Raw genomic sequence first — 25,252 nt, forward strand, 5'->3', positions numbered from 1 at the left:
ACTCCAAGACTCCACACTCGTCCACAACATCCACCCCAATTACCCTCCACACCCCCTTCTTCACTTTCCCTTGCAAAACCGACCCCCACTTTTCACTTTCGTCCGCAAAACACAACCCCCAATACACACAGAAAAGTTGGAACCTGTGGGCTATAATAACAGTCAAATTAAGGCAAGGTAATGAACGTTGTCATAAGGCCTGTACTGGCCAGCCGCGCCCCTGCTGAATTGTTTGAAATATTGATGGCCCTGTTTTACTGAGTGGTATGGTATGGTACGGTTCCACTGTCAGAAGGCGTACTGAAACGAACCATACCATACCTCTTTTTCGTCACCCTTTTGAAAGGGTACCAAACATGAGAAAGGGTAAAAAAAGGTGCAGCTTCACAGAGATAAGTCACAATCTCGTGGAACTAGCCAGACTGAAAACAAAGGAACCGCCATATTTTTAATACACAGCAGAGAAAGTACATCGAAATACTATATGCATATAATAATGAGCCATGGATGACTCGAGCTCAAACAAACCTTGTCCTTGTCTTGATGAACAGCCACAAAGCCAAGAAGAGCAAAATCTGCCATGTCCTGTTGTTGTTTATGAGGCCGTCTAAAAAGTGTGAGCAGTTTTTGTTTTCTCCAGGGAGCCCGCGATCGCATCTATAATTGATATAATGAACTTCTTGAGCTGATGATAATATTGTGCGCGTGATTATTTTAGTGTCATTTTAGTGTGACATCTGATCGTTTCATAAAAAAAGAAGGACAAACGCGAGAGTGAAGCGCTAAAAAAGGGAGAAGCCCGACAAAACAGGAATAAATTGTTTCAGCAACCTGAATCATGAACAAACTGCCATGTTCATCTCCTTTTGGACTCTAACAGAGGTTACATGTGCTGGTGAAGATTACAGACACAGATTGCTCTGACTGTGGGCTATATTACATGTTATTTTTAAACTCAAATAAGGACTAAATGTATGTTGTGTGTTGTTTTTTTGTAATTGGTAACATATCAGAGACTGTAAGGGTCTGTACTGTTTGTGTTTATGTAGGATGGATTTATTTATTTTATATAACTGCAGCCGTTACAGGAGGCTATGTCGCACTGGCAGTTATAATTAACTTATGTTCATAGAAAAGTTAGTAGTAAACATTTATACACAAGTATTTATGTGTATAAAGCATCTGTTTTGTGAGAAGAGCTTCTCATATGATTTGTAAACGACCTGTACAGCTTTACTGTAGACATTTATTTGAGTGAGAATGATGTCGACTGAAACTCTCTGTCGTACACCACACTCACCAAAAGGGTTTCCTTGCTAGTGGAAACACAAGCCTGATAAAGGTGACCCATGCCAACCCGTACCGGACTGTACCAGACAGTGGAAATGAGCCATTTGATCTATTTATAAACTTTGACATGTGAAAGAGAACTGCACCAAGAACAAAAAGCAACATTGTACCTATTTTAATCCCTGTTTCAGTACAAAACAATTGATCCACAGATGTGAAAGCACTTTTTAGTTGTTTTAACAGAGGGGTAACACTTGTGGGGAACACTTTTTTCACACACTATGCAGTTTTGGATTTTGTTTTCCCTTAATAATAAAAACCATATATGAGTTATTGTGTTTAAATTTGGGGGAATACATAAAAATCTAATTTACGATCCGTAAGTACAATGCAGAAAAATGTAATCAGACTGATAGAAGGTGTGGGGTATTTGGAGCATTCAAATCCTTTATTTTTTAAATTAAAGACACTTAAATTCAATGATTGGTTAAATTTAAAACAGCACAGTTTATGTTTAAAGTTAGGAATAAATTACATCCAAAATGTATACACAAGTTTTTTGAAGAAAGACAAAGGGGATATAACCTGAGAGAAGAACTAAATTTTAATTCAATTCAATTCAATTCAGCTTTATTTGTATAGCGCTTTTACAATGTAGATTGTGTCAAAGCAGCTTCACATAAATGGTCATAGTAACTGGAACAGTGTGGTTCAGTAACTGGAACAGTGTGGTTCAGGTTTTAGTGTTTAAGTTCAGTTCAGTTCAGTTTAGCTCAGTTCAGTGTGATTTAATCATTACTGAGAGTTCAAACACTGAAGAGCCAATTCATCGATGCGTAGCTCTACCAATCCTAAACCATGCGAGGCATTGGCGACAGCGGAGAGGGAAAAAAAAACTTCACCTGATGGGAGTTAAGAAAAAAAAACCTTGAGAGAACCAGACTCAGTTGGGCACGACCATTTTAATTTCTCCGCTGGCCAAAAGTCTTGTGCAGAACTTCATTCGCAGTGGTTTAGGCTGGAAGATGGCCTCAGTGAAGACTCGTCTGTCCCTGGAGCGTCGCTGGAATCAGACTCATGTTCTCCACTCCCCACGACCATCAGCGCAGCAGCAGCTCAGGATATGGTCTGGTCCCGGATATGGAATCCTTGGGATCATCACGTCGCTGGTCTTGGATCCAATCAGTGACTCCGCATAATCTGAGGACCTCGGGATGAGTATCCCCAGGTGAAAATAGAGAATAAAGAAAATAATTAGCGTAGCTGCTGTTCATAGTGTATATAAGCAAGATGCAGAAGCCAGTGTGAAACCCGCTAGGTGATGCATTGAGTGTATGCTTTACTAAACAGATAGGTCTTTAATCTAGTTTTGAACTGGGAGAGTGTGTCTGAGCCTCGGACGTTATCAGGAAGGCTATTCCAGAGTGTAGGAGCCATGAAAGAGAAGGCTCGACCTTCTTTTTTAGGAGGTTGAAAACAAGGACAATTTTAAAAAGTTTGTGTATGTCTGTCTGTGGTGTGAAATTATGGAACAGTCTAGATCAGACTCTCAAACAATGTCAGCATAATAATCAGTTTAAAAAGTTGTATAAATATATATTATTAAAGGAATATAATGATGAAGGTGATTGAAAAAGGATAAAATGAGAAAGGTATGATGAAACTTTAATTAATGGCTATTTGCAGTACTATGTTTTGTTTTGTTTTTCTTTGGGAATGTGTTACAAAATGTAAAGGTACAAATGGATTTAAACATATAATATGTCAAAGATGCCAAAAGGATAAAATATGTTGTAAAAAAAAAGGAGAGATGAGTAAAAGAAAAGATAAGTTTAAGTAATAGACGAATGAAGTATGTGGTAATGGGGTGGGAAAATAATAAGCTTGTGCTTCCTCCCACTCCATTTTCGACCATGTTGAAATGTATTTTTTGTTACTGATAATTTATGTATTATATTTTTGATTGAAAATAAATAAATCAAATCAAATCAAACCTTCATTTCAAAATTGCATGTGTTTAGGTGTGTTATCTTTGACAATTATTTAAATTTGTTTAAAGATCTGAAACATTATAGTGTGACAAACGTGCAAAAAAAAAAAAAAATCAGTAAGGAGGCACACTTTTTCACACTTTTACTATATATATATATATATATATATATATATATATATATATATATATATATATATATATATATATATATATTTGGAAACTGTGGGCTAAAATAACAGTCAAGGCAAGGGAACTTGTTATATAACTCGATATTTTCCCCATATATGATACAGACATAAAAGGTTCATCAGACAGCGTTTCTCCTGTTAAATGTAGTTTTTGTCAAACTAGGCACTTATCTCTCTATTATCTGTGTTTTAATGTGTTTATAAGTACTGATTTGCCTTTGTGTCAGTGGGTGTCAGCATGAGAGTCAAAAAGCCCTCTTTCAATGCTGTTCTTTTAAAGATATATTATTACCGTTTCTATGGGAACTCTATTCAGTGCGCAGGTGTATTTTCATTAAGCACAACGGAGCAGCCTAGACAGACAAGTAATGAGCCAATCAGTGAGCATGCAGTTTATAAAACAACACTATGAAACAGATGAAAGTAATAAAACAGAGTAGAAGTGAGCGAGGTGGAAACGAAAGCCTCTTAGCAGCGCTCGGTGAATGACGCATTCAGTGCCTTTCTGCTTGAGCTGAAACAGCTTTGTCCACAACAACCTTGGGCTTTTGTTGAGCAGCTTGGACTAGACACTATTCAGTGGGATCAGATGATCTAAGGCTAGACACTGCAGGTTAAGAGAGTTTTCAAACTATGTTATTATCACCATACTTCTCCGGCTGATAAAATTTCATTAAGAAGTGCAAAGACTTTTTTGTATTACAAGTTTTTTTTTTTTTTTCATTTTTAGCCAGGCAATATGCAAATGAGGCTATTTGTCATTAAATATGCGCTAATTTGCATACATTTCTAGCTTTGGCTAAACTCAGGTTTAACTTTTTGTTTATTATCTTAAATTCTCACAAAGATTTTACAGAGAGTATTTTTGGCTGCTTTTTATCACTTCATAATTTTGAGAATATTGTGAACGGTCATCAACAGTCAGTATTTGTGATAGTATAGATAGTATTAGTATTTTTGTGTGTGTGTGTGTGTGTGTGTGTGTGTGTGTGTGTGTGTGTGTGTGTGTGTGTGTGTGTGTGTGTGTGTGTGTGTGTGTGTGTGTGTGTGTGTGTATTTGATGTATCCCCTCACAGAAATGTGAATTTAAGAGTACATACATTTTTTAAAATGGCATTTCTTGTTTGTTCAAACTATTTAAAATGAGCTGAAACAACACAATTATTGAGATTTTGGGGGGAACAACTTAATTTACATTAATTTACAAGATTTAAGATAAGTCTTTTGTGTCTCCAGAATGTGTTTGCAAAGTTTCAGCTCAAAACACTCATCAGATTATTTATTATACCTTTTTGTATATATTTGAAATTTGAGCTGTTTTGACTTCGTAGCTGTTTTGGTACCTTTGCCTTTAATGCAAATGAGCTGCTTCTCCCCACCCACAATTCCAACATGCATGTCAGAGCCAAAAAGATCGATCGCTCACTATTGCTATCCACGCATAAGCAGCACAGTATCAGACAGGAATAAAGCAGATCTCCCTTGCTACAGTAAGAACTTTACCAACGGTTATTTGATATATTTGTTGTGGAGTTAATTCAAGCCTTTCTGCAACATTGAGTCACTCAAAATGTTGTTATAAAGTTTGCGTGCGCGCGGGTTTAGCTTTGCACTATTTTTGCACTTCAAATCTGACAGGATACACGTTAATATATTCAGTTATATGGATATCCGTCAAGTTATATCCATATAAGAGTCTTCTTTTATAATTGTACTGACACTGTGTGATTGGTGAAAAATTACGAAGTGATTTTACTGTCTTAATTACAAACATGCACTATTTTAGAAACGTTTTCAACTTGTAAAACTCATTCTTGAGGTGCTGCTGAACACAGAGAGCTAAAGAGATCCTTTAATCCCGGCTTCTTTGCACACATCTTGTCTTGTGGATATGATTATACGCGTTACTACGGAGAAATGTTAATATGAGGCTGTCAATAAATTCGCTGTGCGGCTAAACCACACTCCTACGTCACACTGCAGTGGGCCTCAAAGTGGGAGGGATTTGGATCCTATTATTAACATTAGAATATTTAAAAAAGAGACTTATTGTGTTTATATTGCTCCAATGTGAAGGTGCACACACTATACCTACACACTTCTGCCCAAACAGCTTCCAAAAGATTAGATTTTCAACATAGGTGCACTTTAATTGTTTCATGTTCAATCCACTTAAATTTGTAAAAACTAGTAAGTTAATTTAACTCCTTCATGTTTAGCCCACAAAAAATTTTTGAAACCCTTTTTTTTTTTTTTACAGTGTAAAAATTCAATTTGACAAAACAGCCTTAAAAATGTTTCATAATTGAAATCTACAGACATTTAAATTGATTAAATGTGGCAAAGGAAACAGTTAAATGGGTAGTTTGGATTTATTCTTTACTTTATACACTTTATATAGAAAAAATCTCAAAACAGTGACATTACAATCTTAGCATAATCTCTATAATGAGAAAGAAATGTGGAGATTGTTGAGGGCCAAGTGTCAAAGTTCATATGTGGAGAATTAAAGACTACAAATTTAAAGGGATAAAGATTTAAGGGATAAAGATTTAAAGGGATAAAGATTTAAAGAGATTTTTAGAAAAAGAAAAATCTGCCGTAATTTGATCATCCTTCTTGTTCTAAACCTTTATTATTTGTTTTCTGTTGAAAACAAAAGAATATTCATTCATTCATTAATTAATTCATTCATTCATTTTCTTTTCGGCTAAGACCCTTTATTAATCTGGGGTTGCCACAGCGGAATGAACCGCCAACTTATCCAGCATATCTTTTACACAGCAGATGCTATTCCAGCTGCAACTCACACACATACACTATGGACAATTTAGCTTACCCTATACACCTACCGCATGTTTTGGAACTTGTGGGCGAAACCGGAGCACTCGGCAAAACCCCCACAAAAAAAAAACCACGCGAACACAGGGAGAACATTCAAACTCTACACAGAAGCGCCACCTGACTCAGCCAAGGCTCGAACCAGAAACCTTCTTGCTGTGAGGCGAACATGCGCCACCATGCAGTCCACATAAGAATATATTTTGAATAAAGATTAAAACCTATATCCATTTGGTTTTCATACAATGGATCTCTGGTTACTGTTCAATCAGAAAGGTTTATAACCACTTGAGGGAGAGTAATAAAAACGAGAAAACTTAATTTGGACAACTTTATGGGTGATTTTCTCAATATTTAGATTTACACCCCCTCAGATTCCAGATATTCACATAGTTGTATCTCGGCCAAAAATTGTCCTATTCTGACAAAGTATACATCAATAAAACTTGTTTATTCAGTTATGTTTGGGTGAACTGTCCCTTTAAGTCATTGAGCTGTATTTCTATCATTGGAAAATATGAAAATCCTGACTGGAAGTCTGGTCCTCCCTGTACTTCTGTCAGTCCACCTCAACGCCGTCAGCGGAGGGAGACGTTTATGGCTACATCTCAGGTTGGGATGGGAGGGGCAAGGGGTACCAGAAGCAGGCAGATTTCCCTTGTGAGATTAATGGCACGGTGAATCATAGCTGGTGTCGTCGAGGGGCGACAGGCTGGCGTTCCCCGTGGCTGCGGCTCATTTAAAAGCGCTAGAGTCCCGAGCGGCACTGACGGCGTGTATCCGCAACCCAACCACGGCACTGACAGCTGCATTAGGAACTGCCACACTTGCTTCTCTTTAAAAAGTATTTTCCTCCACTTTCCTTTTTTTTTGTCTCTCCAATATCACCCTCTATTTTCTGACCATGTCCTTTCTTTTATGTTATTATTTTTATTCTGTTTGCCTGTTTTGAAAATGGCACAATTATGAAATTATTTACCGGCAATATTTTACCAGTATTTTTGACTAATTGTTTGTTCAAGTTAGAAACCGCATTAACTATAAGACCACTATTTTAAAGTCTTACCATTTTTTTCTGCTGTAAATTTTTCTGCTGTACCAAAACTACATTTTTGATAAGTAATCAGCATTTCTGATAACTTAATTTGGACAACTTTAAAAAAGAATTTTCTTTTTCAATATTTTGATTTTGTTTGTAATTTTCACATAATTGTATCTCTGCCAAATATTGTCCTATTCTGACAAAGTATGTACAGTAAACGCTTATATATTTAGACTTTTATGTCTAGTTTCGTAATCCTGTGCCTTTTTTCTGCATTTTAATTTTGAGTTATAAATTTAATTCAGATCTAATCCATACCTCTAAACCTAACTCTTATTTCTAAAAAGTATTTTCCTCCACTTTTTCTTTCTCTGTCCAATAACAACCCTCTATTTTCTCTCCAGTACCAACCTGTATTTTCTGACCATGTTGTTTAATTTATTTTAATCTTTTTTCCAGTTTGCCTGTTTTTAAAATGGCACAATTATAAAATGATTTACCGGTAACATTTGTGACCCTGGACCACAAATCCAGTCTCATGTTGCGCGGGTATATTTTTTTTGCAAAATACAAAAAAAAATTATTAATAGCAAAAAAATCATTAAGTATGTTAAGTAAAGATCATGTTATGATATTTTGTAAAATGTCTTCTGTAACTATTACCAAAACTAATTTTTTGATTAGTGAAATGCATTGCTAAGAACTTAATTTGGACAACTTTAAACGAGTTACATTCCCTCACATTCCAGATTTTCACATAGTTGTATCTCGGCCAAATATTGTCCTATTCTGACAAAGTATACATCAATAAAAAGCTTGTTTATTCAGACTTTTATTATGGAGAGTTTTGTGGTCCTGGGTCCCGTTTTTGCATCTAGATTTTGCAGAGCTAGATATGCTCCTCGACCAGCCTATTTTTGGATCCTGCACATCATTCATGATCAAAAATGTAATCCAAATTGAATTCCTACATCTAAACCTAACCCGAAAGTTATTCCTATTCATAGGAAAATACCAGGAGAATAACAATGATTTGGAAGCACCTGAGTTTGATTGGAATAAACTGTAAACTTGTGCCTCAAATCTCAAATTGCACTTTGTAAAATCAGGCTAACAGGATTTCTATATGAAGTGCTCTGCCTTGAGGTCATCACAGACCTTCAGACGGTGACATGGTTGCATTTTTTTTTTTGTAATTTTTTCTTGGTAGTGCAACTCAATCTTTTATATTATTATAAATTATTTATTTTAAATAAAAATGATATATTTATTTATTATTATGTTGTGCTGGTAGCAATTTGCCATACTGATGTGTTACATTGTGTTACATACATTGTCGAAGGCAAAACAGCATCACTTTGAACTATACACCATATTGTTCATTTTTTTCATGTCAGTTCAACTAAAAAGAGCTACAGTAGCTAATGCATTCCAGTTGACCTGTAAGATGACTATTAAGCAACAGAGCAAATCGAGTTTGTTACAGAGCTCTTTGATATTAACCACAAACTAAACTCGTTTTAAGCCTAATAAAGATTTTGAACTATATGCGACACATATGAAATAATAAAGTAGTAACGATCAAGATATTTATATATCTTAATATGCATAAATCTGAAAGTTAAATAAATGTAAATAAGTCTTGATGTAGGTTTTATTAGAATAGGACAATATTTAACAGATATAACTTTTTAAAAAAACGTCTGGAATCTAATGATGCAAATTAAGGAAAAGATTTCAATATTGTGAAATTCACCCATAGGTTTGTCCACATTAAGTTGTAAGCAATCCATCTAACTAATCACAAATTTATTATTGGCATATATACAGTTGGGAACCAATATATCTTCATTGATCATGATCCTTACTTAATATTCTTATAATTTTGGCATAAAAGAAAATCAATAATTTTGAACAATGCTATTTATTATTAGCTATTGCCAAATTGACACCCATGCAATATAAGACTATATTATGTTTCGTGGTAAACCATCACATCATTATTTTATTAAATATATTACAGGAATGATGTTACATCATAATTACTTTATGTGTTGAGCCATATTAGTTAGCATTTGTTTTGTATTAAATGTATTTCAGTTGTATTTCATATATATATATATATATATATATACAGTTAAGGTCAGAATTATTAGCCCCCCTTTAATTTATTTATTTTTCATATATATATATATATATATATATATATATATTTTTTTTTTTTTTTTTTTTTTTTTTTTTTTTTTTTCCAAATGATATTTAACAGAGCAAAGAAATTTTCACAGTATGTCTGATAATATTTTTTTATTCTGGAGAAGGTCTTATTTGATTTATTTTGGCAAGAATAAAAGTTTTGAATAAAAAAAAAAAACATTTTAAGGTCAAAATTATGAGCCCCTTTAAGCTATATTTTTTTCTGATAGTCTACAGAACAAACCCTCGCCACTTGCCAAATTACTCTAACCTGCCTAGTTAACCTAATTAACCTAGTTAAGCCTTTAAATGTCACTTTAAGCTGTATAGAATTGTCTTGAAATATATCTAGTAAAATATTATTTACTGTCATCATGGCAAAGATCAAATAAATCAGTGATTAAAAATGAGGTATTAAAACTATTATGTTTATAAATGTGTTGAAAAAATCTTCTCTCCGTTAAACAGAAATGGGGGGGATAGGGGGGCTAATAATTCTGACTTCAATGGTATATACACACTGTATAATAAATGTCATTGAAACCATAGAGTTAGGCTAGAGGTAGTGCTTGTGGCTATTTATCAAATATTTTATCGAATACATTTGTATTACATGATACCTTTACATAATATTTACAGATAGTGCTGTTTTTTTCTAAATTACAATACATGTATTGTCTCAATTCATTCTACTTCTACTCACAACTCAAACTATTGTCAAATGTGCATTTCTGAGAGATAAAACATTTGTGATATAATTAATATTACATGTGCAGCGCTAACAAATCATGTTTTGCTGTCGCCATCTATAAATCTGGAGCCCTGCATTAGCAATGTTAACATCTTTTGCAAAGTTGGCAAACAAGAACAGTAGTATAAAGTAGTTACTCATAACAACAATTTTAATAGCTAAGCACGCATCTTAATGAATTTTCAAGGTAAAAATTCTGTTTCCAAAGAAAAGCCCCCTCTGCTACTCACTTCAAGTGTTCTGCCCTTCAGATCGAGTACATAATCATGCTCACATTTACAAACAATTTGCATCATAGCTGAAGTTTGGATCAAATCCTTCCTTGCTGCGTTTATAAATGAACAATGAGTAAATGAGTTTCAATCGGAAGAGAACTTCTAAATAGCACTAGACTAACAAAACTGCAGGAGAGGCTGAAAACTTCAGCTATGAGACCAGTGGGAGAGAGACGTTTTCATGGCCTCTACCTGACTAAACAACTCTCCAGGTCTTCTCCGCATCAGCACCATTTTTCCAAGCCTGAGGAAACGTGCCTCCCTTTGAGAGATGAGAGATATGGCAGCTCGGCTAAAATGAATCTGAGTTGCCTGGCTGTCTTTCCCTCTGCGCCTTTATGTCTCTCTAATGTGCTTCAGACCCTCTGCGTATCGCTCTCTTTTCTGTCTTTTAATTGTCTCTTTATCACCCGTGTTCTCTGTTCCTTTTGGTTCTCTGTTCGTTTTTTTTCTCTTCTCCTCTTAGCTCTCATCTTTTCACCAGCCCTTTCTCTCCGTCTCTCTGATTCATAGCCACAGGCCTCTCTTCAGAGCGTTCGTTCATTTTGCCGTGCAGGTGTGCATCTGCGATATCCAAATGTTTCACTCTCTCCATTTGCAAAATGTAAGAAACAAGCCTGCGAGAGCTCACTGCCTCCCTCTGCTTTGCCTTTCAGTCAGTATCTAAACCTTTCCAGAGCTTTGGCGCTCAACCACTCCCTGCACTGCTGCTGATTGACAGGTAATATGTTCGCTGAAATAAGGTTTTGTTCTCCCTGTCAGGATTTTCTTTATGATTTACTTTTGGGCTTCTCGAGCTAAACTTGTAATTAGTTCACTCCCCGAGTGACCCACATGCAAGAGGTCATCTAAAGTGTTTGTGTGCATTATGCAGACTGAAGAATGGCTACTGGTTTCACTGACTTGCATTTATATGCTTACAAACGATGGCGAACAGAAATGCAAGCTCATGTTTCATATGTTGCTGGTTATTAGTTTAGGTTTGGTCAACACTGTTCTGAATATTTCATAAAGGTCAGAGGTGGGTAGAGTATCTAAAATCTATACTCAAGTAAAAGTACAAGTACTAGCGGAAATCTTTACTCACGTAAAAGTAACAATCTTAAAAGTTACTCGACTAAGAGTAAAAAAAATGCTAAAAAAATTACTTTTGTAAATAGTTACTATTTACTTTTTATTACACATTGCTGATAACAAAATGGTCTGAGAGAATCAACATTACTACTGTCATTGGATTTGGGACACTAGAAAAAAAGGCAAATAATTTTTATTTGTTTATATATATTTTTATTTATTTTATTACATTTTTTATTAATTATTTTTTTATTTATTTTATTATTAATTTATTTATTTATTTGTTTATTTTACACGGCAATAAAAGCAAATCCAGAGAGTGCTGGATGGGATGACACAGCATGAAAAAGTTTTAAAAGAAAATCAGAAGCAGTGCATACAACGATAATCCCACCAGCTTTAAGATGTACTAAACTATTGTGATAATAGAAACTGATCTGAACAAAACTGAACCGAAGAGAGTCATGTTGAACCATACAATACCACACAGTGGATCTTTTGGAAAGCAGTACTAAATAAAACTATATTAAAATCATTTGTAAAAAAAATAAAAATAAATAAATAAATAAATAAATAAATAATACATCTTATCTTGTTTAATAGTTTACACCCCCTACATTGTGTGTTTTCCTTTTTGTGTGTCAGTGAGTGTTTTTACCTTTTGTAGCAAGCTCTGACTCTTTCAAAATTTAGATTTTTTTATTTGTTATATGTGGAATTATTCTTTTTAAATATATCACAATTGTTGATGTGTCTGAAAATAGGAATAGCAACGCTATAGATGAACTTTATTTTTCAGTAGTGTTTGGGTAGCTTAAAAGTAGCCATGTGGCATGACAAAATATAGCTATATTTGCTAAATTATTGTACCAAGTGAGGCAAGACCTTAAGCAAATGGTACTGCTAGCCTGTGATTCTTCATTTAAGCAATATGGGAAAGTCTGATTCATTCAAATGGTTCATGTGACGAATGATGTAATGATTCAATTCATTTTTATTAATTTATTTTTATTTTATTTTTGCTCTTAATGTTTTCTAATCTGATGGAGTAAATCTTTTCTATTCAAGTTGATCTCCATTTAAAAACATTTTAGTCAGTAAATGTTTTGGTAACACTTGTTTTACAATGTCTTTGTTACATGTTGCATGTACAGTACATACTGCATGTAATAACAATATATTATGCATAAATACATGCTACTAACCCTGGCAGTACATACATGTACTTACTTATCGTCATATGCATAGAAACCTAAGTATACTTTGAGCTTAACTTTGAAAGCAGCAGTTTGTAGTTTAATCTATCTGCTTTTATTGAGCGAAACAATCTTCAGATGGCCTTTTTATTGTGAAGTAGCAAGTCCTGTATCTTAAGTGTACTTTAATTCCAAATTGATTGCTTTCTAAACATTGCTGTCATTATACAGCGCTCACCCAATACCTCTCTCTCACTTTCTCTCTCTCTCTCTCCTCATTCCTTTCATTTCCAAATAAAGAGACTGTCTCTTTTGTTACAGAGTGCTACAATTCATTACTGTGAACAGCTGCGCACATGCACTGAAGCAATTAAAACAATGAGCCGCTCTCCTTGAGAAGATTTCATCAGTATGAAGCGACACATGAAGGTTACTACATTTAGGAGAGGACTGTCTGTGCAAACAGATTCTCATGAAGGAATGAAAAGCTTTTTATTCCTGTTCGGTGCTTGTTTGCCTTTCATTCTGCACTGATCAGACCAATTATTTCCCTTTTTTAGCCTGATGTCTGTTAGTCTGTTGCCAATAGAAAGAAAAAGAATGATTAGGAATTACCATAAAAAGACTGATTCATATCTTCACATCACAAAACTAAAGTAAATTTAACGGTTACGATTATTTTGCTGTTTCCCTTCGAAATGTTGAGTGAAACTGACTTTGCTTTGCTAGCAGAATAATTAACATGTACCTGAAAAGCAGTTAGCAGATTGCCTGTATGAAAACTTGTTTCCATCTGAGTATAAAAAGGTAACTTCAATTTATTTTATTGTTTAGACTTTCTCACTACTGCAAGTTGTAAACTCTCAATTAGCATCTCATAATTTGGACTTTTTTTCTCTGAGTGACTTACCGTTCTGAGAGAGAAAGTTAATTGCAGGATATAAACACAAAATAGTGAGAAATATAATCGCAATTACAAACTAATGTTTGTCATATTTTACCTTTTTTCCTCCAAATTGTGACATGATATCTCACAGTTTAGACTAAAATCTTGCAATTCACAATTACAAGCTTTTATCCCACATGTCTGAGGGGAAAAATGGAGAAAAATTAATTCCAGAATTCCAAGAAACCCTGTAGATAAAGTCACAATTACAAGTTGATGTTTCATAATTATGCATTTGTTTTGTTGGTGAATTAGACTGTCAAGCTGCATGGATTTGATTCATTAACATTGTAGATGCTTTCAGGCTACTAATTTTAACCAGTTGCGGTTTATTCCAGATTGCGACTTTGCATCTCACAGTTTATTTCAGACCAATTATTTATTTATTTTTAGCCTTATGTCTGTTGGCAAACATATTCTGTTATGAAAAGGAAGAAAAATAATGAGTAGGAATTACCATAAAAACACTGATTCATATGTTCACATCACAAAACTAAAGTAAGTTTAACGGTTACGGTTATTTTGTTGGTTCCCTCCGAAATGTTCAGTAAAACTGACTTTGCTTTGTTTGTAGAAAAATGAACATGTACTTGAAGAGCAGATTAGCTGTATGAACAATGTTTCCATCTCACAATAAAAAGATAACTTAAATTTATTTTATTGTTTAGACTTTCTCAATTAGCATCTCATAAGTTTGACTTTCTCTGATTCATGACATGAAATCATAATCTCGCCGTTCTGAGGGAGAAAGTTAATTGCAGGATATAAACACAAAATTGTGAGAAATATAATCGCAATTACAAACTAATGTTGTTCATATTTTAACTTTTATCTCCAAATTGTGACATGATATCTCACAGTTTAGACAAAAATCTTGCAATTCATAATTACAAGCTTTTATCCCACAACTCTGAGGGGAAAAGACTTAATTGGAAGAAATAAATTCAGAATTCCAACAAACGCTGTGGATAAAGTCACAAATACGAGTTAATATTTCATAATTATGAGTTTAAAGTTTGTTGGTGAATTAGAATGTCAAGCTGCATAGATTTGATTCATTCAAAGTGTAATAAAAATTCCTCACATTTATATAGTGCTTTTTCTGGACACTTAAAGCGCTTTGCACATTTTTGGGGGAAATCTCCTCATCCACCACCAGTGTGCAGCATCCACCTGGATGACACAATGCCATATTGCTTTAGACCGCACACCACACACCAGCTGATTAGTCGAGAGTAGACAGAGTGATGAAGCCAATTATGATATGGGGAGGGTTAGGAGGCCATGATGGACAGAGGTCAGTTGGCAGATTGGCCAGGATGTCGGGGTTAAACCCCTTTTTCTATTTTGAAAGACATTCAGAGATTTTTAACAACCACAGAGAGTCAGGACCTCAGTTTAACGGGTGTGTTTAATTGGGGTTGGACTTAAAATATGCAGGACACCGGCCCTCCAGGATTGGGTTTGGACACCCATGGTTTAGACTTACTGTATTAGCTCACAAATCCAAGTAAAAAGTCACAGATATGTGGAACTGTAGTTTCAAGAAATGAAGTTGCTGAATTGCTAGAAAAGTAAGGTAAAAAGATACAAATAACTCATAAATCTGGGAGTTGTGACCTTATTAAAATAAAGTTTTATTATAAATTAAGCCAACTGCTAATGGTCTAATGACTGCAAGTTTAAAAAGTTGCATGTAGTCAATGCAATGTCTAAAGCAGACCAACAAAATTAAGTATTAACAAACTAATATAGGATTTTCGCTATTTTATGGCTGTTATCCCAGTGATGGATTTCCTTTTTGGATTAAGCTTAAGCAAGCATTAAGTCTTAAAGCTTGTGGGATTTCTAATTTGTCCTTTGTTAAAATAATGACAGATTTTTCAAACAACTAATCACCGTCCACCTTTTTAGCCTCCATTCAGAAGCAATTATTATTATTTTCTAACGCACACAGCGGATGCCACTAAGATTATTTGATTCAGCGGGATGCCATTTTCCCAGCAATTTTCTTGCAAATTGCTCTTCTATCAACAAAAGCATCGCTGCATCGAACGCACGGTTTGTAATCCAGTTTACCATTTAAATATCATTTAGGCACTGGCCCGTGTGCAATATTACGAGTTGATGTTTAATTTACGACATCTAAACTTTTAATTAGAACTGTGTTGACGCTGTTTGCTTCCCAAAAGCCAGAGAATGACATTTGTGATATTTCCAATAGCTCGTAATGAATTATGCACATTCAGTTGCATGTTTTCCCTCTTCGCTCTTTAATCCTTGCTGGCCACAGTGTGATACCAGTGAGCTTTTTTTGGAGGGTGGAGAAGTGGGTGTGCCAGGGGAGACCCGGAGGGGGTGCAGGCGGCCCGCTGATGGGTTGCCCATCTGTCTTAGATGGCAAGCAGCAGATGGCACAGAAAGGCAAAAATTAACAGGTGCCTCATGTCTTTCAACTCAAAACAGCCGTCCAGGTACTGTTCACTGGCAGGCCACATAAAAGATCCTCTTTTTGGATGGAACAAAAAATCTGTGGCTTCTAAGATGAAATCAACAAAAATGTAAGAATAAATGATTTGCAATATTTGTGAAAATGTGTTCAGTTTTGAGCAATAATCACACACTTTCAATAACAAAAATCCATAATATAAGGAAAAATTGGTTTGTTTAGGATGAGACGAAATGGAAATTATTATTATCTGTGACTGTGTAAACATGCAATATTCTGTTTTAAATGACTATAGCTTAAAATTGTACCAACATCAACCTAGATTTTATAATGATATTAATACTATTAGCTGTTAATATTTTTCTCACTAGAATAAAATAACAATGGCTGCGTCCGAAATCACATACTTCCATACTATATAGTATGCTAAAAAACAGCATGCGAATTCGACAAACAGTATGTGAGAAGTACCCGGATGACCTACTACTTCTAGTGAGATTCTAAAGTGTGCATCTGATGCATGCTGCGCTATCCTATGTACATTGTAAGAGAATTTAAAAATGGGAGTGAAGCAATAGAACTGATGTGGGTAGGTCACGTGATCATGACAAAATGGTGGATGTATACATACGAGTTCCATTCATCCTACTCACATTCAGACTGTACAGAAGATAATTTTCTAATGGCCTAGTAGAACATTTAAATTTAATAACAGTACCTAATGAGTTCCAGGATGTACAGTACATTAAAAAAGGTCATGTGATTTTGTTATGACAGATCATGTGATGATGTGTGAATGGACAAACCAGCGGACTGAGCACATTGTAAAACATCTGAAATGTTGTTTTGATCATTCTAAAACGCCTTAACAATTTCAGTATTAGTATTATATAGCCACCTGGCTGCCAGGAAGTAGGAGGCGGAGAACCAACAAACTTTTAATAAGTTTTAATGAAGAATTAAAACAAATAGATTGCAGCTCTTCACAAGGACTGCCGTCGAACTGAAAGCCAAAGTAAAACAATATGCCCGGGCCCGGTCCTCTCTCTCCCAGCACTGGCGTCTCTCCTCCTTTTGGCTTCCAGGGCTCCTCCATGAGACTCCAGGCAGGTGACGCATCCAGGTGTCTCTGATTATCTCACTCACGCCACCCGCCTCGCACGCCCTCATGACTCTCGGCCCCGCCTCACTTGCCTCAATTATTAATTACCTCCAGAACTGTCAAGACTGTCTGTGCCCCATGCTTGATGTGTGTGCCAGTTTCTGTAAGTGTGCGTGAATTATAGCTCAGGGGCCATTCCCTCAAAAGTGCAAAGGTGGCGCTGTCGAGTCATTTTGCCACACTCACTTCCGAAACAAACAACAAACGTACATTTTTGCAAATTCTGGGGTGTGTGCATTACGTGTCGGCATTGTCTTCTAGGGAGCAAGTATTTTTTATTTATTAAAGAAAAGATTGATGCAGCTTCTTCAACCGCAGCAAATTCAGTCCTTACTGTTGATATTTGGTGCCAGTTTATCAGGAAGTGATGATTATGTTCTCTTTGACTCACTGGAGGGAAACGCTGCTTTATTTGTACATCTCATATGCAATAATAAAGCTTTGCACATACATTTATTTATTTGCATCTTTGCATGGAAGCTAATGATTTGCCTAATTACCCTAACTGACCTAGATACGTCTTTAAATGTCACTTTAAACTGATTTTTAGAGTCTTAAAAAATATCTAGTAAAATATTATGTACTGTTATCATGTCAAAGATAAAACAAATCAGTTATTATACATCAGTTATTAAAACTATTATGTTTAGAAATGTGTAGAAAAAACTTCTCTCCATTAAACAGAAATTGGTTGGTAAATAAGGGACTAATAATTCAGGAGAGCTAATAATTCTGACTTCAACTGCATTAACTTTACTCTAAACACTGCAATAATTTCAATATTTTAACAGGAACAGTAATGTAAAATTATTTAGTATTGGCGTATTTAACATTATATAAGTTAATGTAAAAATATAAAAATAAATGTACCATGTATAGAGTATATTACATTCACAAGAGCAGGTTGAAGTGGAGCAGCCGTCACTGAAACCCACGGAGGAGCAAAGTTGGGACAGAAATGCTTAGACTCTCAGAAATCCACTTCATCGTTGGGGACAAGCGTATTGCCTGAGCTCCTAGAGATCCACACACTCATTAAAAAGATCCAATTAATGCTCAGGCATGGATGTGAAGTCTCCAGAGAGGAGAGAAACCTCCAGTCCCTGCTTCCGAACAGCCTCGCTGGAGGAAGATGTTGGTCACAGAGTCAATTACTACAATTCTTACTGGAATACAGCCATCAGTACCCTGAACTGGGACACCAGGCTACACAATAACATGAGCAAGTGACAGGCAGCTAGTCATGTGTGAACTTTTTTACACAATATTCCATGTTTCCACATTAATTTAGGCAGTATTTACTTTCTATACAACAGTGTTTTAAAAAAGAAAACATTTTTGGAAGCATAAAAACACAAGTACCTGCATATTATCGGAAACCCTGAACAACAAAAACAGCAGTATAATAATAAACCTGACTTAACCCTAACTATACCCAATGCAGACCAGTGCAAACTCTGTTTTAGCTGATGTGAAATGCCTGGCATCAAAAGATTTGGTTAAATGACCTCCCGAAGACCGTGCTCCCAAACATCAGGCATCCGCCTCTGAGTGCAAGATAACAAGACAGTGTTTGTTATTGTGTGTGTCATCTGCTGTTCTGAGGCGCAACTCATTTATTATGAAGGGGGAGAGTTTCCCCAGTTGCGAAGCTTCCATTTTCATTATTGATAATTTGCACCAGTTTCCCAGTGTCAGGGTCTATTTATGCTTTGAGGAGTTTTTAGTTGATATGGATTTAGTTTCCTTTGATTTGCTTTGTTTGCTTGGGTTTTTTGACAGATATATAACAGTTTGACAATTATACTTGTGTTTATTCATTTACTGAAGCAGGTGCTTTTATCTAAAGTGAGTGAGGATAAAAGAAGCACTTCAAATCATCAGAAAGTTAGCTGAATTTACTTCTGAAGAGCATATAGAAATTACTACTACTACTCACCTGCATCAAACACACTAAGAATTGTGCGATGTTTTCCAAAAAGTATGGAGTGTTCATAAGAAAGTGTCTGGTGCATACGAAGAGGAAGAGTGCATCACCTACAGGTAGTTTATCAGAAGGTGCTGTTCAATACAAACAGCACTCCCCTTAGTGTTAAACACACTATAGGCCAGTGTTTTTCAACCTTGTTCTTGGAAAACCACCAGCTCTAAAACTAACCAAACACACCTGATTTAGATCATCAGCTTAATCACCTTAAATGGTCTTTCGGGTGAGACGTTAAACCGAGGTCCTGACTCTCTATGGTTGTTAAAAATTCCAGGATGTGCATCGAAAAACAGTAGGGGTTTAACCCCAGCATCCTGGCTAAATCTGCCCACTGGCCTCTGTCCATCATGGTCTCCTAACCCTCCCCATATCATAATTGGCATATCATCACTCTGTCTCCTTTCCACCAATCAGCAGGTGTATGGTGTGCGGTCTGGCGCAAAATGGCTGCCGTCAAAAGCGCTATATAAATGTAAGGAATTATTTCTATTATTATTATGAATGGGTGTGACAGACAAGCTGGTCTGTCCAGAAACGTGTTGAGAAACACTGCTCTAGGGGTTGTAGTTTTAAGCATCCTTGTGTTTGTTTTGTCTCCCACACTAAAATCATTGGTTCAAATTCAGCTTGGACTAGTGCAAGTACATTATAGTTATTGGTGGATTGACCCAGATGGGAGTGAGGTTTAGGTGGTGAATGTCATGGAAGCCAGCTAGTAAGAGCTGTATAAGTACACCTAATTTTTCTGACCTTGAGGTGTTCTAGCAACTGCTGCTAAAAACAGCTATAACACACTATGTTTTGCTTCGTTAACACAGTGTATTCAGATGACCAGTTTGTTAGAAGAGAGTTCTATGCATAAACTGTGTTCCAAATGACAGGGTGCCTACAGAGCGTTCATTACTCAATGTTCTTTACTCTATGCCAACACATACTTAATACTCAAATGGCCTGTTTCTACTAAGTGGTACAGTATGGTACACTTTGGTATGCTTTTATGGCTGTTTCCACTGTCAAAAGGTACTGAAAAGTGAACCGTACTGTACTAATTTTTGGGTACCCTTTGCAAAGGCGGAGCTAGACGCGCAGCTGAACGCATCTATATTTAAATAATGAACTTCTGGAGCTAATGATAATACCGTGCGCATGATTATTGAAGTGCTTCTGCCATCCAATCTTTTCAGAAATGGACCAAAATAAACTTCATTAAACTTGTGCAAATAGACATCACCTATGTACTATATAACTGCAAGTGAACTATGTTTATACTGTATATAATAATATTAACGGTTAAATCTGGCCACACAATCAGCTTTTGCTTTGCCCGCATGAAACAGTGTATTGCGGTACATATTTGGACCAAGTCTGGCTTCCATACAAGGGCCAAACATTGACCATATACTGCATCTGGGCCAAGTCTTAGCCAAGTTAATAACCCATAATGGGCCTAAACTGGGCCAGAATTGTTAGTGTGTGATGACTGCACTGCAATGAATTGGATTTTGTTTTATGGTCACACTTTTTTCCAAAGCGATTGGAAGAATTTTTTCTTTACTCAAAAATAATTTAAACGTATTTTTAAAGTGGGTCAAGATAGGCCAAACTAACCTGGCACACAAATAAATTTTAACATCTGGACCAAATACTACATTTGACATCTGTCTTATGTGACAACTTAAAGATGGTGCCACCTCTGTGAAACCCGGGCCGTGTTTACCCCACATGACTGGAAGAATGCCTGCTGTGCAAGATTATGCCAAATCTGGTCCGGAATGCATTGCTATATATATATATATATATATATATATATATATATATATATATATATATATATATATATATATATATATATAATTTTTCTACTTATTTTTCTACTATATATTTTTAATCGCAACATTGTCTGCAAATTTAAACTATTGGGTCTGGTAAATACAATTTAAACCCACATATTTTACATTAAATGCCATTTACATAAAATAAATACACTTAAAACTGAAATTATGGTGGATATATCGTGGGGTCTTCATCGCACTTATGGTCCTTTTAGAACAAACATTTGAAGCGGTAAGCGAAACATACAAAATGTGAATTGCGGTGGGGCATTAGGACTGGAGTTGAGAAACACTTCTTTAGGCTGTGGTCTCACCTGAATTGCTGGCTTGATTTTCACTTGGAGCAGATACCAGAGTAGAACCAGAGAGGCTACATTCGTACCATGACCTGGATAGGAGTGAGGTTTAGGGGCTGAATGTAACAGAGCTGTTTGTAAAACCTTGCTCTTCTGGACTGAGAAGCACACAAGCAACTGATACTGGGCATCCTGTTTTTGTCAGTCCGCCTTTCCCACATGCTGTAAAACTCTAGATCAAATCCCACTCAGACCGGGTTGAACTGTAGTGGTGACACCTGCTGTATCTTAAACCAGAGTGTTTTGTTTTTATCTATTATATAGGATTTGTGTCTGCTGAAATTTGAATGTCACCTTTGCCTTCTTGGACCGTGTTTTATTTACTTCCCCAAACGTGAACTGAACATCTTAAATAAAATATTGCTTTAGAGTGCAAACCTTTTTTTGTTCTAGTTTTTGTAATGCATATCTTGGTCTTGACACCTACTGTATACTTGCTTGGAGAGTGGTGATTGCATTGATTTGAATAGTCACTGCGGATCTATAGTGTAAACAGGCCAGAGAAGTGTTAGTGAGTGTGATGTCCTTGAGTCTATGAGAGCTACAAAGAGTGTTCTCACCTCTCCACCTCAACCCTTTCCCACAGCTGAAGCCTTTGATAGCAACAGACGTAAGACCAAGTCTCCACACGCTTCTTCTCCTTACCTGTCACCTTACATCTCTGGTCCCTGAAATTCTCTTCTCTGATCTTCTGCTACTGTCAACAGAATGTGCAATGTGTATGTGTGTGTGTTAGCGAGAGAGAAAGAGGTAGAAAGTGGTCAGAATGTGTGTACACATGTCAAGGTGGGAAGAAAACCGTGGGAGCAAGAATAAAAAAATGGCATGTGAGGGAATTAAGACAGAGGTGAATGCTGGCCATCAGCTCAGCTCACTCTAAGCTGACACCGTTGTGCTTTATATAAGCTGCGTGAGTGAACGTCTAAAATGTCTGAAGATGACAGCATTAAGCAAAGTATATAAACATGTTGGAGAAGAATATCGGTACTGAAAATAGACTATGCTCTGTATTATAAAGGGCTATATGATTATTTTTAAAAGTTCATTATTGTTTATATATTTAAATATGCATCTTTTAGGCGGCACAGTGGCTCAGTGATTGGAGTTCTGGCTGGGCCAGTTGGAATTTCTGTGTGGAGTTTGCATGTATCTTTCATTCATTAATTCATTAATTTTCCTTCAGCTTAGTCCCTTATTTATCAGGGGTCACCACAGTGGAATGAATTGCCAACTATTCCAGCATATGTTTTACGCAGCGGATGCCCTTCCGGCCGCAACCCAGTACTGGGAAACACTCATATACACACACATTCACAGTCACTCTCACACACTACGAGCAATTTAGTTTATTCAATTCACCTATACCGCATGTCATTGAACTGGGGGTAATCGGAGCACCTAGAGGAAACGCACACTAACACGGGGGGAACATGCAAACTCTACACATAAATGCCAGCCAGGACTCCAGCAACCATTTTGTTAAACACTGAAGCCCTGAGCCACCAAATATGCATCTTCATTTACTTGTCAACTAATCTGTCAACTAATCGCTTCAAAAAGCAATGGGTTTATTCACTTTTTGTAGCATAATTGTACTAAAATGAGACCCCCTTTTTTTTTTGATTGGTTAATCACCTCGATTGTAAAGTAGCAACAAAAAAAATTTAATTACTACTTTCCTAATTTCTTTTCATTTAAAACTGCATCTGTTTCTCTCTGATTTGCCCTTCCATTCACACTCAGACAGGGTTTTTAAACAACAAAAATGTTTCTTTTAGAAAACACACTGCAAAATGAAAGCTTTCAAAAGCAACAATGCATTTTAAGTCTTGTGATGCAAATGGATTTGTCATATGGTTGCTGTGTTAGGTGGCTTATTTCTAAATTTGTTTGACTTAAATTGTGTTGGCGCATTACTTTCTGATTACTTTACCTCTCAAGCTAATATACAAAGCGACAATATACAACCGTTTTCAGAATTCTCCAGAGATGTTTTATAGGATTTCTATCTGGGCTCTGGCTGGGCCACTCAAGGACATTCACCAAGTTGTTGTAAAGTCACTCCATTGATATTTTGGCGGTGTGCTTTGGGTAATTGTCCTGCTGAAAGACGAACTGTCGCCCCAGTCTGAGGTCAAGAACACTCTGAAGCATATTTTTATTTAGGATGTCTCTGTACATTGCAAAATTCGTTAATCCTTCAATTCTGACTAGTCTTCCAGTTCCTGCTGCTAAAAAACATCCCCACAGCATGATGCTGCCTCCACCATGGTATTAACCTGGTGATGAGGGGTGCCTGGTTTTCTCTAAATGTAACGCCTGGCATTCACTTTAAATAGTTCCATTTTAGTCCCATCAGACCAGAGAATTTTGTTTCTTATGGTCATAGAGTCCTTTAGATGCATTTTGGCAAATTTCAGGCTTCCATCTGGCCACTCTACCATACAGGCTTGATTGGTGAATTGCTGCACAGATTGTTGTTCTTCTGTAAGGTTCTCCTTTCTCCACAGAAGAACAGTGGAGCTGACCATCAGGTTATGGATTAACTCCCTGAATAAGGCCTTTCTCCCACGATCACTCAGCTTAGATGCCTGGCCAGCTCTAGGAGGAGTCCTGGTGGTTCCAAACATCTTTCACTTACAGAAGATGGAGGCCACTGTGCTAATTAGAACTTTCAGAGCAGCAGAATTTTTTCTGTAACCTTCCCCAGCCTTGTGCCTTGAAACAACCCTGTCTCAGAGGTCTACAGACAATTTCTTTGTCTTCATGCTTGGTTTGTGCATTGACATGCACTGTCAACCCTGGGACCTTATATAGACAGGTGTATGCATTTTCAAATCATGGCCAATCAATTGAATTGAGCACAGGTGAACTCTTATTAAGCTGCTGAATCATCCCAAGAATGATCAGTGGCCACAATATGTACCTGAGCTCAATTTAGAGCTTTACGGCAAAGGCTGTGAATACTTATGTACATGTGATTTTTCAGGTTTTTTATTTTTAATAAATTTGCAACAATTTCAAAAAACATTTTTTCACATTGTCATTATGGGCTATTGTGTGTAAAATTTTGAGGAAATTAATGAATTTAATCCATTTTTGAATAAGGCTGTAACATAAAAAAATGTGGAAAAAATAAAGCAAATATTTCCCGTATGCACTGTATATAGCATTTAAACCTAATTGTGTCCTTGACACCACACCATACAATTTAATTATTGTTATTATTTTATTTTTATAATTTATTATGTATCATAATATTACTATTTATTAAGATAAACGTATAAATGCAATGTAATTTCTGCTATAACAAGAACTTGACATTATTTGATAAATTTAAATAATTATAGACTCAACATTAAAGATAATCAGTTAACTTTTAAGTTGTTTAGGAGAGTAAGGTTAAGTGGAATTGAGTAAATTTTACATGATATTGACAAGTTATTTGTACCTTACATAAGATAATAACATTTACCTGAAATGTATTTGTGCAAATTGTTATGAGGATTTTTTTAAATAAATCATTAAAGTTAATTTTTCCCTCTAGTTATTTTAAATGAGCTGAAAAAACACTATCTTTGGGGCAAATCAATTAATTAATTTTCCTTCGAATTAGTCCCTATTTTATCAGGGGTCACCACAGCGGAATGAACCGCCAACTTATCCAGCATATGTTT

Source organism: Danio rerio, chromosome 14, assembly GCF_049306965.1.
Source record: "Danio rerio strain Tuebingen ecotype United States chromosome 14, GRCz12tu, whole genome shotgun sequence".
Classification (NCBI taxonomy): Eukaryota; Metazoa; Chordata; class Actinopteri; order Cypriniformes; family Danionidae; genus Danio; species Danio rerio.